The sequence below is a fragment of the Notolabrus celidotus genome, chromosome 16 (genome assembly GCF_009762535.1).
Source record: "Notolabrus celidotus isolate fNotCel1 chromosome 16, fNotCel1.pri, whole genome shotgun sequence".
Lineage (NCBI taxonomy): Eukaryota > Metazoa > Chordata > Actinopteri > Labriformes > Labridae > Notolabrus > Notolabrus celidotus.
Window position 1 is genome coordinate 25,531,652 of NC_048287.1, and position 15,310 is coordinate 25,546,961.

General features: G+C 41.1%; 1 long non-coding RNA gene across 1 annotated transcript; it reads left to right on the forward strand.

Annotated features, from left to right (window-relative positions):
* The first annotated feature begins 6,020 nt into the window (after nt 1–6,020).
* LOC117827832 lies at nt 6,021–14,808 on the forward strand. Its single transcript, XR_004634290.1, has 3 exons — nt 6,021–6,231; nt 14,105–14,259; nt 14,702–14,808. It is a non-coding gene; the product is annotated as an uncharacterized LOC117827832 (long non-coding RNA).
* The last annotated feature ends 502 nt before the right edge of the window (nt 14,809–15,310 follow it).

Consider the following 15,310-nt stretch of genomic DNA (forward strand, 5'->3'; position numbering starts at 1 on the left):
AAGAGGTGCATTACAAAGGTATAGTAAAAAAATATAACATTTTCTCCCCCCCCCCCCCCCTCCCCGAACCCAACTCAGTCCTCTTCTTTCATAATTTAGACATTAAGAGAACTGTATACTTACATACATATACATACACATCTACGGATGAGTATTCATATGAAATACAAAGACAACAGTGTACCTAATGTTGAACTGAAAAGGTGTATCTGTACATACATTCACAGACCCATACACATACCTACACCCACCCATCAGCTTGCATACATATGTAAATATAGCCACGCCTAAACATAGGCATTGCCACAGATGCATGCAAATACCCATACAGTAAAAAAATAAAAGTAAGAATAAGAGTTAAACAGAGTGCTTTTAAGCATGGACTTCTGATGTTCAGATATTTCCAAAAAAATCTCCAAGTCGCCCAACACTCACTCAGGCAGTCACTGAAAGTCCTCTAATCATGCTAACTTGAAGCCTTTGTACAATTTAGTAACTTGTATAGAAGCTAAACCATCCTAAAGCTGCCATTGGTAAAAAAAATAAAATAAAATAGAGCTATGGATTTCATTTCTTTTTATGTCAGGCTTTAAACATTGTTCATATGGGCACTTACCTTATTAAGATGGACTTGTGTATGAAGCCAGCCTCAAGTGGCCACTTGAGGAACTGCAGCTTTTGGCACTTCTCAACTGGTTTCATCTTCAAAGCCCAGATTCTGTTTACTGCCATAATAAAGGGAGGGATTCTTGCCAATCAAATCTGAACTGGACTCTGGAGCCATAAGAATCCTTTAGAAACCACCCAAACTGGTGATGTGACAGGTGCTTTTTAGGGGTTTTAGATTTTTCTCAGTCTTTTTCTACAGGTGGCATTAATAAAAATCAAGGCTTTCATGAATGTTAATGACTTTTTCCAAGCACAACTTAATCTCCTCTCTTCCTATGAATTTTTTTTCTTATATGGTAAGACGCTCAGTACGTGCAGGAAGAGGCAGGAACCTCTGCCTCTTCCAGGAAAATTTGAGGATTTTGCCTCACCAGCTGATGCCTAGCTTTTTGTGGACACATAAAACCAAATACCTCAAACATCAAATCTGAGTCCTCCTTTGACATCCCAGTCATGCAGGACGAGGACAAACAAGACGACACAAACGTATACATGCACGCGAGCTCTCTGAGTCACAGCCTCACTCTGCGGTAGCGTCTTTACTCCACTGGCTGCTGTCCACATCTGCTTTTAAACGTGGTGACCCTCAGATCAGACCCGCATGCCTTCCACTTTAGCTCAACCCAGATCAAGAAAATACTCTGCATTCTGGGGGCTTTCAGATGGGGCAACTCTGCTAAACATATCAGATTTTGAAACGGGACGTTTTATGCAGAGGAATTTCTGAAGTCTTGCACACATATACACACAATCAAACTATTTTCCAACCCAGTTTCATCCCCTGGTATGCTGCCTCTGATCAGAAACCCTGTGTATTTTTAATACTCTCTAAGGGAGCCTGTAAAAGCCTAGCATGCCTTGTCCTTTGTGTGTGATCCCATTATTACAAAGAGTTCAGGCTGAGCTATCCATGGGCACTTTGAAGGGCTGTAAGTACGAGAGCAGCCACAAGAGACTCAGGTAATGCAGATGCAAAAAGCAGCCATGCTTGCCAGACCTCCCTTCCTCCTCATTTGAAGCTCCACCGCTGAACTGTGACCCATCAAGTCACTCACTTAGGACTCATTATGACCCCCCACCCTGACTACCACCACCTGCATACAAAAAGAGAGTAAAGTTAGAGGAAGGCATCTGTTGTACATCCAGTCTTTTGTTAAATATTTGAGGAGGAGGTACATAAAAGTCGTCCAAGAGAGATCTTAACTCCTCTGGAGGAAGTGTTACTGGTGTCAAGATGAAGCTTAAGCTAGCTGATAACAAATGTTTTGTAAACACTGGATTAAACGTTATAATCAGCCGCTGTTGAAGAAACTTAATCTTCTTATCCTGTAGAATATTTCTAAAAATAGTAAGTAAAGAGATATGGACACATCTAACGCTTCTGTTCTCAACTGGTGTACCCATTTATGTCCAAATGTATTTGTCATGTAGACCAGGGGTTCCCAAAGTGTGGGTCGGGACCCCCTGGGGGATTGTGAGATGTCTTTCATATGTTTTTTTTGTTTTAAAGTTATCCATTGTAGTGAAAAATATTGACAAAAATAGTAGCTAAATTTGAAAGAAAACCTTGAAAATAGAAAATGTAATGATTTTTCTGCCTTTCTTTGTTGCCAGATGACATCCTGAGTTAAGGGTTAGTGAACAGATAATTATCAAATGCATCAGTAGCAGTAGGTTAATTCATAACAGCACAGGAAACACAGCCACATGCTCATATAGGTAGGCTACTTTTCCGCAGACCAGCTACATGAGGCCACATTAAATCACTTTGAGGGACAGTGGGGGTCACGAGTCTTTGGCACCTATATTTTGGGGGTCAAGGGCTGAAAAGTTTGGGAACCCCTGATGTAGACCATGATAATGTGATGAACTGTTGAATGTCAAGGAATCTGCAAGATCTGGCCAACACAGCGGCACCAAGTTACCAAAAAATAAGTGTACCAAAACACTTCACTTGTAAGAAACGGCTGATGTAGTACAAACTAAATGGAGTTGTTTGGATTGTAAGAATACTGAAAGCAAGTCCAGGCTCACAGCTGCTGTTTACAAAGTGAAGGCATCTGACTCACATCGCCTTCATCCCATTAACACTCAACAACAACTGTTTAGTTTCCATTTGTTATGAAATACTCAGACTTCTATTTAAAGCACTCACAACTCATTACAACTAAAATAAATTCCAGCAGCATGTGAAACATGGAGCCAGTTTCTTTTTTTTAATGTTTGAAATTTGAAGCACTTAATTTGACACGAGTTTCCCTGTCTTCTGAATACTTTCAGAATGAACATCCTGTCTCAGTAGACACTGCTGGGTCATAGGTGAACACTGTTTGTTTGTCCTCACAGTGTATCCATGTTGTCAGTGTTGCCCTGTAATTTTCAGCTGAGCCGCTGCAGACTGGCACGGCTCAGCACCCGATGACATCATCTCTCTCTCTGGGCACGAAACCCAAAGAGGTACGGTGTCTAACCAGCAGCCATCGCTCACTCAGCACCACAAAGACCAGTGTGTGAGCACAAAATGTGTTAGTCTTTCCTCACTGTTTGTGCAGGTATATTGAGCAAGTCTGGGGTGAGCTGTGTTATGCAATGAAGTTTGTATAGCAGCCTTATAAGGGGAGGACCTGGAAGGGGTGTTTGTCCAGTTAGCACACATCTCCCTGGCTTTGAAAACACAGCTGAATTGAGGTTTTGTAACAAAGGAGCCCACAGTGGTTGGATTTTAAGGTTTTATTATCTCTAAATGTGAACTCAAGTCTCATAAAAACAAGGTAAAGGTGTAATTTGACCTCAGACGTAGACACTTTACTCAATAACAAGTTATTTGCCAGACTCACAATAGCATCCATTCATGCCAGATAAAACACAGGTGATCCCAGGTGTCATTTTCTGTAGACTGAAACACTTTTGTTGGTGTTTATGTGGCTTTCAGATAAAAGTCACCGTGAATGAGTCTTTGTTCTTGAGCCTGATGTTATCGCACTTTCGTATATTAATTTATCATACATTTCCACCCTCCTCCACATCTCTGCTGTCTTGAAGTCGCCTGTAATCATTAATTGGAAAGGTTTCCTCTTTCGTGCCTGAACAAATCCTTCTCTCACCTGGAATGAAGCGCTGCACCTGCCCCCACTCTGCCCTTTTGATGAAACTGGCCGAGCATGAAACAAAAGCCGAACAGAGGTCTGAAAAACGGATATGTGGTCATTGAGAGGGATTTTTCACCCCCAGCACATCTGTTTTCATATGTCTACCAAAGTAAATAGTTTCTGGGGAATAGATGTTTTTTTTTTTCCTGAGTCAGACTTACTGTAAAGATCTCAGTACTTTCTACAGAAATTCTCTTTTACTTTTGGTTTTTATTCTAAAAAAAAATCCTCTCATTTCTAGATTCAAGCATGACTTCCACAGAAATCCCCACCTAACATAGGATAACATTAGCAAGGGGAACTACATAGGTTTTTTTGACAATTTCCCTCCAGTGGGCTTCCTCAAGTCTTTAAGTCATTAATTTGGTTTCTTAAAACTGAAGCTAAAGCTAACAGCTCACTTTCCAACTGGTGATCCATTCAGAAGTAAATGAAAAGAGGGTTAAAAGTAGGCTAAATAGCTATTAGTGTGTGACTATGAATATTTCTAACATTTAAAAGCCTATCCGAGACATAATTTGACAAGCAGCGCTAAGATTAGCTTATTAATAGTAAACAGTCAAGCCTTATAGTGGTGTGCAAAATGGGACAAAGCACAGACTTCTTTTTCAACATGTGTAAATGCGTAAGAAAGAAGACTAAGATGGGTTGTTTGTCTTGGTAAAACAGAAGTCCCCTGTTAACACTAGTCCTTTGTGAATAGGGCTTTAGTTACTGTAGATAGTTTATGCTAGTAGCTAGCTGTTAGGGCTGAAATATGGACGCCCAATTGACCAGACAACAGTCTTTTCACCACCCTGAGCTGCATGTTTTCAAGTCAAGTCAATTCAACTTTATTTATATAGCACATTTAAAACAATCAGTGTTGGCCACAGTGCTTTCAGGGGAGAAACAGGGCTCTCAAGTCACGCATTTCAACCTGTTCACACGCTCACACGCCACACTTTGTATTTCTCACGCACAATAATTACTAGGACAATGACCACCAAGTTGCGCCACTTTTCCTTCAGAAGGAGCTTGCCACGCACCAGCTAATCAAAAAGAAAGACAGGAATATAGCTACCCAACAGCCATTCAAACACAACATACTTTTTATAAAATAGTAAAATCTGTCAGGTTGTAAATGTTCTCATCTCGAGGAGGAGGCCAAAGAGAAGAGATGGGTCTTCAACAATGATTTAAAACATTCAATAGTGGGGTCCGATCGTATTTGAAGTGGTAAGCTGTTCCCCAGGTTTTTAGGGATGTTTTGTGTCACGCACTTTATTTTCAGCCAAAGGACACACTTGCAAATTAGCAGTATCCCATTCACCATTTGAATGGCGCATGTTGGAACTGCTGCGTCATTTTTCCTCACCTTTAGACAAGTCTAGCCTACATCTGTATTTTTATTTGAACAACTAGGAAATTAGTCATTCCAGAACATCCTTATTTAAAAGTATGAAACCCTATCATCACCTATGTGTGTGTTAAAGCATATTGAGGGTCATATATCACTGCAGTGATATATATGGATGATTAAAAACCATGAGGAATGTGACGCTGGTGGCCTAACGGTCTAAGCGCCCCACATACAGAGGCTACAGTCCGCGTCACAGGGGTCACCGGTTCGATTCCCAGCCGCAACCATATCCTGCATTCCCCGCTCTCTCCCCACATTTCCTGACTCTCTTCAGCTGCCCTATCGAATAAGGACAAAAAGCCCTAAAATATAACTTAAAAAAAACAAGAGGACTTTGTGAATAGGATAATGTAAAATACTAAATCGTTCCTGTTCTGCAAACGATCCCATCTCACTGCCCGAGCTCTAATAGTTATGTTTTCTTCACAGCAACAGTACACAGCTGGATGGTCAACAAATATTAAACCAACTCCATGAAATGACAGACCCCAGTTAAAAGTAGTGCTCAATACATCACCGCTGTTTGTGGTGAGGGTTAGCAAACAGTCAAGGCATGTTTTCATTGTGGTTTAGCTGCATTTACAGACGAGAAATGTTGAGGTAAATGTGTTGATTGTATCCATGTGTTCAGTGAATGAATGGACTAGATTATGGGAATAGTGACACAGAAATAACTCTGGAGGATTCAGGCCTCCAACAATGACATCACAGCTTTAAATAGCAAAAGCTTTGTTTAGTCTCACGCTGCACACTTTAATGACTCATTCAAAGTTTGGAGCCCTAATGAATCCAGAGGAAAACTTACTGCGCGGCTAAGTCTAAATATTTGCGTGCAGTCATACATTTTACTCTGACTAGATAAGCTACACACCCACAGCATTATTCATACGGAGTGAGTACGACAGAAAGCACACGTCTTGATAGAAAGAGGAAGACAGGAAGTTGTATGAGGGAGTTTTTCTTACTATGGGAGCACTTCACTTTGAAGGTGGAAAGTTCAAACTAAGTGAGGTAAGGTTCTTCTTCACTTCCATGGGGCAGCGGCAGTAAGGTGTTTGTGTAGCCAAGTAGTGGTACCACAAAAGCTTTCATGGGCTCATCTCCTTCTTGTGTTCAGTAGCAGTAAGGCTTAGTTGATATTAAGATGATGCACAAATAAGAGAAACAAATTAACAGCAACTACGCCACTGAATACACAGTGTAGCTATCCATCTTCAGGTCAGAGAGCTGATCAAACGAAAAAGTCTATTTGTGCTGGGATAGTAAAAGAGAAGGTCGTGAGGCGGATTAGCATCTCTTTGATACATGTCACACAGCTGTTATGTTTTATAGTTGTATGTAAACACCAGACCTGATTACATCACGTCACACTCGAACAGATATCTCCAAGTAGTAAGTAAATGTTTCCAGTAAGCCTAATGTCAAAGTAAAACACAAACAAAGACATCTAGCGAACAACAGCTAAATTAAACATTAGCATTCAACTAGTTTCCAGCTAACAGTTGCTGTAAGCTAGCTAACATAGGCTGAACATCACTAGAAATATGTGTTTGTTTTTGACAGTCTCAGGAGGTAATATTAGCTATGGAGAGCTAACGTTAAAAGCTAACGTTTGCCGTCATTCAACCGCAGCTAATGTGTTATTAAATATAACAACAATAATAATAACTGGTATTTATATAGCGCCTTTCAAGAAACCCAAGGTTGCTTCACAGGGTCAGGTAGGGGGTCTGGGGGGTAGGTGGGGATATCTAATGGGGAAGGCCTTGAGGAAAAGGTGCGCTTTGATTGCTTTCTTAAAACTGTCAGGGTAAAATGTTGGCTAAACTCCGCCCCCAAATGTGGACTTTTCATGGTCTTTTCAGTTCCTGATCAATCAAGAAACAGTAAAACAACAAATATTTGTCGATGTATGTGTTATGCAAAATGTGAACAAAGCAGTACTACATAGGCTTAGCACTATAGCTCCCCCAACCAGGGTAAAAATCATATACATATAAAGAGTAGACGCCACATCGACCGCTACTACCTATTGGTGCTGACAAGCCGTGGGGCCGCTATCTTGGTCCGGTCACCCGCTATCTTGGTCCGGTCACCCGCTCCACTCAGTGTAATCTGTTTGGCAGGCGCAATTAAGTGTCAGTGCATTTAATAAATCATAACTCGCTGAATACTAAACTGATTTTCTTTTTTTTCTTTTTTTCTGCAAACGTCATACATGTACGTATGATACAAGGACACATGGTTCAGCGTATTTTAATATTCATAGTGGGCTGAACAGTAATAGAATATTCTGATATGTGATATATGTGATGTGTGATAGGTATTTTGCCGCACAGTGCCCTGGCATCTTGAAGTCTCTGCTGCTTAAGTTTACGTTTACAGGTAGGATCACCGGACCAAGATGGCGGCCGTATTTCTTGCGCCCCAGCAGCCAATGCGGCGTCTACTCTTTATATGTCTATGGTAAAAACAGCTGCAGTGTGAACATAGTGAATAGCTTTGCACAGTGTATCTCAAATTTAGTTACTAGCACCCCTTGTGGTATTTTGATGAGCTTCGGGGTAACATGAGATTTTTTAAAAAATATTTAACATTACAATTTTTAACATTTTACATCCATCAATTGTTGACTGTAGTAAATTGCTGACTGTCACAATGAAAGCTGCCAAGTTCAGGTTTATATTTGTTTGTTTGATACTAGAAGGCAGACTGAAATGGGGATTTTTTTTGCAGTTTATAACAATAATAAAAAGAAACTGATGGCAAAAACAGACCTTAAAAAACCCTCAGCATCAGAGAGAACATTTATTGATGCTTATGTTTATATCCTCTCCAACTTTGGGCTTTTATCTCACAATTATGACCTTTTTTTGTGCTCTGTGTTGACTGCTTAGCTGAAAAATAATCTAAAAAAGGTACATTCATTCAACAGTTTAAGAATCCTTTGTCCAGGATACAGATATGAAATTAATGATCATGTCTTGTAGCCTTGACAGCTTTTATTTGGAATACAGTTTCAGTCTTGTTCATGCACAAAGAGGAAGCAAGACCACATCCCGATGCCCACAATGCCCCAAAGTGCCTTTGTTTATCTAGTGTCCATTCAGTGTGTTGGACTGATAGGACTCTGACACATTCTCAGCCGCTGATATGAAGGCTGTTGAGGTATTTATCCTCACAATCATTCTCATCCTCTCTTAGACTTCTGCAGAAAATAAAAAATAAGGGCTCTTATCGCCGTGGAGACCTTTTCTGGTAATTCAAGAGCCTTTTGTCACAAACCGTAGACATCTTATCAGCGGAAACCGTAAATGCCTCATGGTCATTTGTTGAGCATTGAGTGCCGACACAGTCCAACGCTTTTCACAGCTTACCTGGGCCTTTATAAAGAGCCCAGTGTCCTTACAGCCTGAGTGTAATCTACACAGCAGCTTTATGTGGGTCGTTGTGCTCCCCCCTCCTACAGAAGGATCAGTAAGGCCAGATCCCAGACGATGATAGGCCTGTTGGGACTGGATGGTCTTGGCTGCTCGTCTGACTCAAAACGTGCCGGGAACATTTGTGCTTCTGGAAAGTTTGGTGTTAAGCTTGTCTGCATCACCCACATACCCCTGGCATCCATCCCTCTGCTTTTTTCCTTCTGCTTTCCAGACAAGTTATAGTGACCCCAGGAGGGATACGGGCCTCAAGGGGAGAGTTAAGTTGGGATAAGTGAAGTTTCAGATTGTGGCTGTCTTGTATGAATAGAATGGCTTCTGCTTCACAGAAGACCATGCAGCCTTTGTTTCAGACTTTTATTTGTTTATTTTGTATTATTATACTTTCTAATGTCCTTTTTTGAAATTTGAACTTTGCATAAAGACATCTGTGATTATACTTAACATCCGTATAAGTGAGCTTATTTAAATTTTCAGTTCTCAGACCACTGCTTTGGTTCAGATTATTCAAATTCACAGAATGTACACTGGGCATAAAACCCTGTAATTGGCTGCCTAGTTAAAAAGTAACATTGCCCACGTTCAGCAGTCAGTGTGTAAGGGTTTTTAAATATCTAACACTAACAACTACTTCCCAAGCCAAGCTGAAAAAGACAGGAGTGATTTGTTCTCGAAGTGAATTCTGGTATTGAGCCATGTTAATGTTTAAGGCTCCCTCTCCTAATGCAAATCTTTCACCTTAAAAGTTCACATTTTTTTATTCTGTGCAGGAGCTCTGTCATGGCGAGACATTTGAGAATAGTTGAAAGAAGAAAAACAGCTGTTAACATGTTTTTTTTTATTGGTGTGGAATTGCTGGGTTCAACCCAAGCAGCAACCTCTGGCTGCGAGGAGTGAAGCCAGTGTGGAAGTATTATAAACTGCAGTTCATCAAGTGTCCACTTGAGGCTGGCTGTGGAAGTAACGGAAAACACATACACACCAATTCAAAAATTTGGTGCTGACTTTAAAGCTAAAATAAACATGTTGACTTGACTGACAGAGGGGAACACTGTAGGTGTTAGCAAGGAGGCTCAAAGCCCGCCTCTTTACCTCACACTAGCTCAACAGAAGTTAGGTTGAGTTCAGCATTTCCAAAATGGCACCCAGAGACGATTGGCTTCAAAACAGGGCTTCAGAAACAGATCCATCCATTTATTATACTGTCTTTGGTTTAACCAGTAGCGCAGTCATCTGCCACTAACCGCGCAGTAGTTCTGGTTAATGGCTACTGCCATAGTGCTATAATGCTCTACTACCCGGATGTAAACAAGCACAGATGACAGATGGCATCTCGTAACGCAGCACAGTTAATGGAGATACAGTTGTATGTAGTCTGGTTAAACTGGCATGTAACCACTCAACCATTGACTTGTACTTGTATAGCGCTTTTCTAGTCTTTCTGACCACACAAAGCGCTGTAACACTACTCATCACATTCACCCATTCACACACTGATGGTATATATAGTAAGGGAACATCAGTATTAGCCAATCTCATTCATACACATTCACACCTCTGAACAACAGCGGGAGCAATTTGGGGTTCAGTGTCTAGCTCAAGGACACTTTGGCATGTGACTAAAGGAGCTGGGATCGAACCGCCAACCTTTCAATTGATACATGACCGACTCTACCCACTGAGCCACAGAATATGGACATTACGTTGCAGAGAAGACTGAAGGCTTGTGGTGCTAGCTCTGCTAATGTTAGCCACACTTGGTAAACAAATTTGGTATAGTTTACCTTACTGGTACTTAGTTTTCAGTGCTCTCAGTTTTCTGAGTGTTTTCTAACCTTTAGACGAGTCAGTTAGTCTGAAGGTTAAATTAGCATGTTAGCATGGACATTATTAGCATACTGACACTGGCATTTTGCTCAGATCTGTAGCCTTCCACTGCCTGATACAGCCTCACAGAGCTGGTCTGTGGTCTTTAATGCCTGTTGTGATTTACTGTGATGTCTTTTTAAACACTTTGTGTGGTGTACTTACTCACTAGTTCTCTTTTTTAAGTGTTTATTCTAAGCTACAATAAAAAAACTCTTGGTGATATTTCTCTGCTATAGAAACCATGAAAGTGAAATAGTTATTAATAAAGACATGCAGAATTATACGACACCAGTTATGCTAAAGCCCTTGCTTTGACCAAAACGTAGAATCCGTGCCCTGAGGACAAGTTTCTCTCAATGAAAGAGCAGATCCTCCCACGTGCAGGAGCATGAAGCAGCTCGTCCTCCCTCTAATGACTCACCCACACTGCTCGAGTCCCGAGCCATAGCTAAACATTACGAGCTAGTAGTAAAGGTTGTCTGTCATGGGAATTGCATCGCCTGAAGCAATATGGATCTCATTCTGGGTTTCCCACAGTTCAACAACATCATCGGTGGTCACTCAACACTTTTTTGATGTAACCCTTCAAAGAGACAAGATCCCTCTAATCACATAAACCCGGAGTTGTACCACTTGCAGCAATAAATTAGCTCTAATGCATAGCTGTAAATCACTTGTGTCATTTTGTTGTAGTTTCCCAGGACACAAAGGGAACCGAAACCAAAAATAACATCAAGGAGGCATTTTGTTTTAGGGATAAGAACAAGTAAAGAGTGCAAAAAGCTGCACTGAAATATATACAGGAGGTTTATGTTTTCATAGGAGGATAAATGAAGATAAAATTGCAGATCAAGACTTGCCAGGGGCAGGTTTTGTCAGATGCAGGTGCAGACAATGGTAGGGGTCAAACAGTGGGTCTCTCAGGTGCGGCTATTTTCATGTGAAGCCAAAGAGAGATCAAACCGTCAGTCGTTCCCAGTCGATATAACTCGTGCCACTTCAAACAGACTCGTTGTTTAAACTGTGATTGTGAACACCTGCCTGCGGAGCGCCATCAAAGGTGAGCTTCAGTAACCCCACTGCTGAGTCTAAGGGAGCTCCTTGTTCTCACTACAAAAGGAATCAGAGCACCTTTCCCCCTGAACTCTGTTTGACTTTAGATTTGTATACCAATCCTTCATCAAACAAGGGAGCTCTGGTGTTATGATTTTGCTTTTGTTGGGCACACAGAGGATACTGATGGTTTAGGTGTAGTTTTTATGATCTTTTCAGCCAGTCGGAACAATAAACTGACCCATGATGCAAAACATTTCGGCCACAAAGACATACTAGTACAAAGGAGGAGGCTAGCATTTGAGCAAGTAGACAATTAGCATAGCTTAGCATAAAGACTAAAAGCAGAGGGAAACAGCTAGTCTGGTTCCTGCTAAAGAAGAAAACATCCTTCAACCGACCCATATAAAAAACATTTTTTAGCTAGTTGTTTAATGGAAATTTAAATTCCAAATAGTCACCAGGCGGAGCTCTAAAAGTTATAGCTTCACTCTTGAAACTGGTTGTTCTGTGCTTTCTTTTGTGCAGTAAATTGTTAAAATATGTTACTGTACTCTTGTTTCTTTAAAGAAAAAGAAGCTAGATGTTGATGAGGATAAGAAACATTGCTAGCAGGATTTCGTTGTGGAAGGACGGAGGCAACCAGACTAGCCATTCCTCCCTGTAACCAGTCTGAAGTTTATGTTGAGGCTAAGCTAAAAGTCTAACGGCCAAATTCCACCAGATCCGTGTCCAGTCTTTCTCCACAAACACCAAAGATGATAGGTTTCTAGTCAATGCATTAACTTCCACTGGATCCACTCCTTTGCGTTCCTGCTGCGTCTCTGATCATACAGGTTGGAGCCCCCCGGATCAGATACGCAAGACTTATATTTTTGCCGGATGCTGGAGCACGACGCATCAGTCTCCACAGAGCAGATCGTGTGGGACAGGAAGTTAGGCACCAAAACAAAAAATGAAAACATCCAGATAATTTTCAAAATAAAACACTGTGTTATCGTTAGATTGTTTTTCACTTGACTACAACAACAAACTGTCGTGTTAAGCGGAGCCAGGCCTGGAGTCAACAGGTCAGAGGTTTTTAGAGGACCAGAAAGACAACATGGATAAGGAGAGGGGAGATATTCATTAATACAGTAATTACCACAGGAAAACCTCTGTCACATGACTCCAGCTGTCCAGCGGTCCTGCTCCATGCTGCGTTCTTAAAACGCAATCGATGGGTGTTGACAGACAAGTGAGCACAGCGGATCAGAGATGGACCAGTCATGGATCTGGTGAAAGTCCTGGGTAAGGATAGTATCATATTTATCATCAGGACAGAATAGTTTCAGTTCTCCCCTTTTAATCCCAGCAAGAGAGCAAAAACTTTTGTTGAAATATCTTAGAATCTTGGGCACCAGTTTGGCTTGGTGGTTTGATAGTGCACCCCATGTACAGAGGCTATGGTCCTCAAAACGGGGAGTTCTTGATTCCAGCCTGCAGCCCTTCCCCACTCTCTCTTCCCGGTTTCCTACTATCCACGGTCCTATCTCTTTAAATTAAGACATAAAAGACCACTATTAAACTTTTAGTGAGCTCTTTATTACATCTAGGCTACATAAAGAACGACACACCAAGTAACTACTTTCATTATCCTTAGTTTTCTCCACGCATTACGTTTTTTAATATCTGTGCTTTCATGCATGTGAATTTGTTGTATTGGGTTTTAAATTTGTCTTTTTTTGTGTTTGTGATGCAGCTTTGAACACCTTTATTTTTATGAATGGAAAAATGGCCACCCAAAGAGAGACCAGTAAAAGTAAACAGAAACAGCCTGAGGACGACTGCATGTCTGTGTAATAGTAAAGCAGTAGCACCTTGAGTCATCACACAGCCGGTTGGTTCCAGTCAGCATCCTCACTGTGACAGGGATGTTATCCAGATGAGGGGGCTCTGCTGGTGACTCACCTGAGTCAAGGCCATTGATCTGCCCAAGGGGCCTCAGGAACAAAAAAACACGGTGAGAGAGAGAATGACAGAGAGACCATCGCACCTCCAGATGAAAAGATTGGAGGGGGGATCAGGTTACATCAAGGCAAAATGAACACAATAGGTGCAATATACCTGAGATCAAATAATAAAACTCTGAAGATAATAGGTCCAAAATGATGCAGGTCCAAGAAGAACCTTGGGGTGAGTTTGTGGGCGAGCACAATGGATCTGTCCGGGGTTTGGTGACGGCTCGGGTTGCTCCCCAAAAAATCCCCAAGTTGGACAAAACCATTTGTCAAGGCCTCATAATGGGAGAGGAGATTCACAAAGACTCTGTATATTCAGAAGCAGACTGACAGGTCAAAGGAAGGCAATGACAGATGTGGTGGAGGCTTTACTTTGTGACACGCACACCAACATAATGACAGTGTCAGTAAGTCAAGAGTCAGATACCAGAAAAAACAAAGTGTCATAAAGCTGAAAGAGGTCATACACTGTAATTTAAATCACCGTCTGACACACTAACAGCTTGTTGTTTTCTTTTGTAGAGTTCTAAAAATGGACATGATGGTTGGAAAAAAGAAATCACTGCTCTGTTATGGAAAACTACAAGGAGATGTTTGAAAACTGGAGGAAGGATGCCACCTACTGGTCAAACGAAGGAACTGTCCAGATGATCAAAGACAGCAGATTTCCAGTCTGGGTAATATTCCAAAGACGGTTTACATGACATTTAACTAACTATCTAACGAAGATCATTAATTAAGTTTCGACCTAATTCTAGTTGACCTTTATTTCAGCATTCAGTCAGCGGCTCATTAAATCTACATGACCCAGACTGCATCTGATATGTTAATAGCTTGTTTGTTTTCCTTGTGCTTCTTCAATAAACAGAGCCGCAGTCTCTTGGGGGGTAAATAAAAAGAAAAATACCCTTCACTGCTTTTTTTCTGTGCTTATTAGCTGAGAGTTAACTAAAAGAATGCAGTGGGTGGGGGGGTTTCAGATTCATGGACTGAGTCAGATCAGATCGATTCAAAGATGCAGCAAAGCTGTGAGGGAGTCAAAGGACTCTTTCATCCCACTGCCATGACCATTGATGTGTCTGCTCCTTCATCTTCATCCTTCATCTGCTCCACCCACAGAGCTCCACCTCTGCCAGCATGGTTCATGTGGCCCGGATGACCCTCAACTGGCTGACAGGACCAACGAAGAAAAAAAAAAAACTCCCCCACTAAAAAAGACAGAATTCATTTTTTTTTACCCCTTCCTTTGGTAAAGAATGAGGAGGGTAGGTTTGTCTTGAAGATCGAATGTGATGAGTATAAAAACATTACATACATTGATAGTTGTGTGTTGTATACAGTGATAAATGGACTCTAACCCATTTAGATTTATGACTAACGGGGTAAAACCTTTTCTGCTACACTAGTCCAGCAATCAAAAACACATTTAAATTCGAGTGTTATCAGTGAAATGTTCTTAAAGCATAAAAAGTAAAAGGCTACCGGGAAAAAAATCTCCCCTGTGATTGTTATACTGTTACTGGAATTAGGTCTGCACAATAAATCACAACTTCATCATTGTTGTGATATGAGAATTAATAACAACCACACTGCAAAAAGTCTACATTTATTGCAATAATGAGCAATGCTTTCTCGCTCTACATGCAAACATTTGACCTTTTGTATTCAGTGGTGAAAACATGCTTTCTAGATTTGTTGAGGATTCAGGAGAGACATGCAAACAGAAGT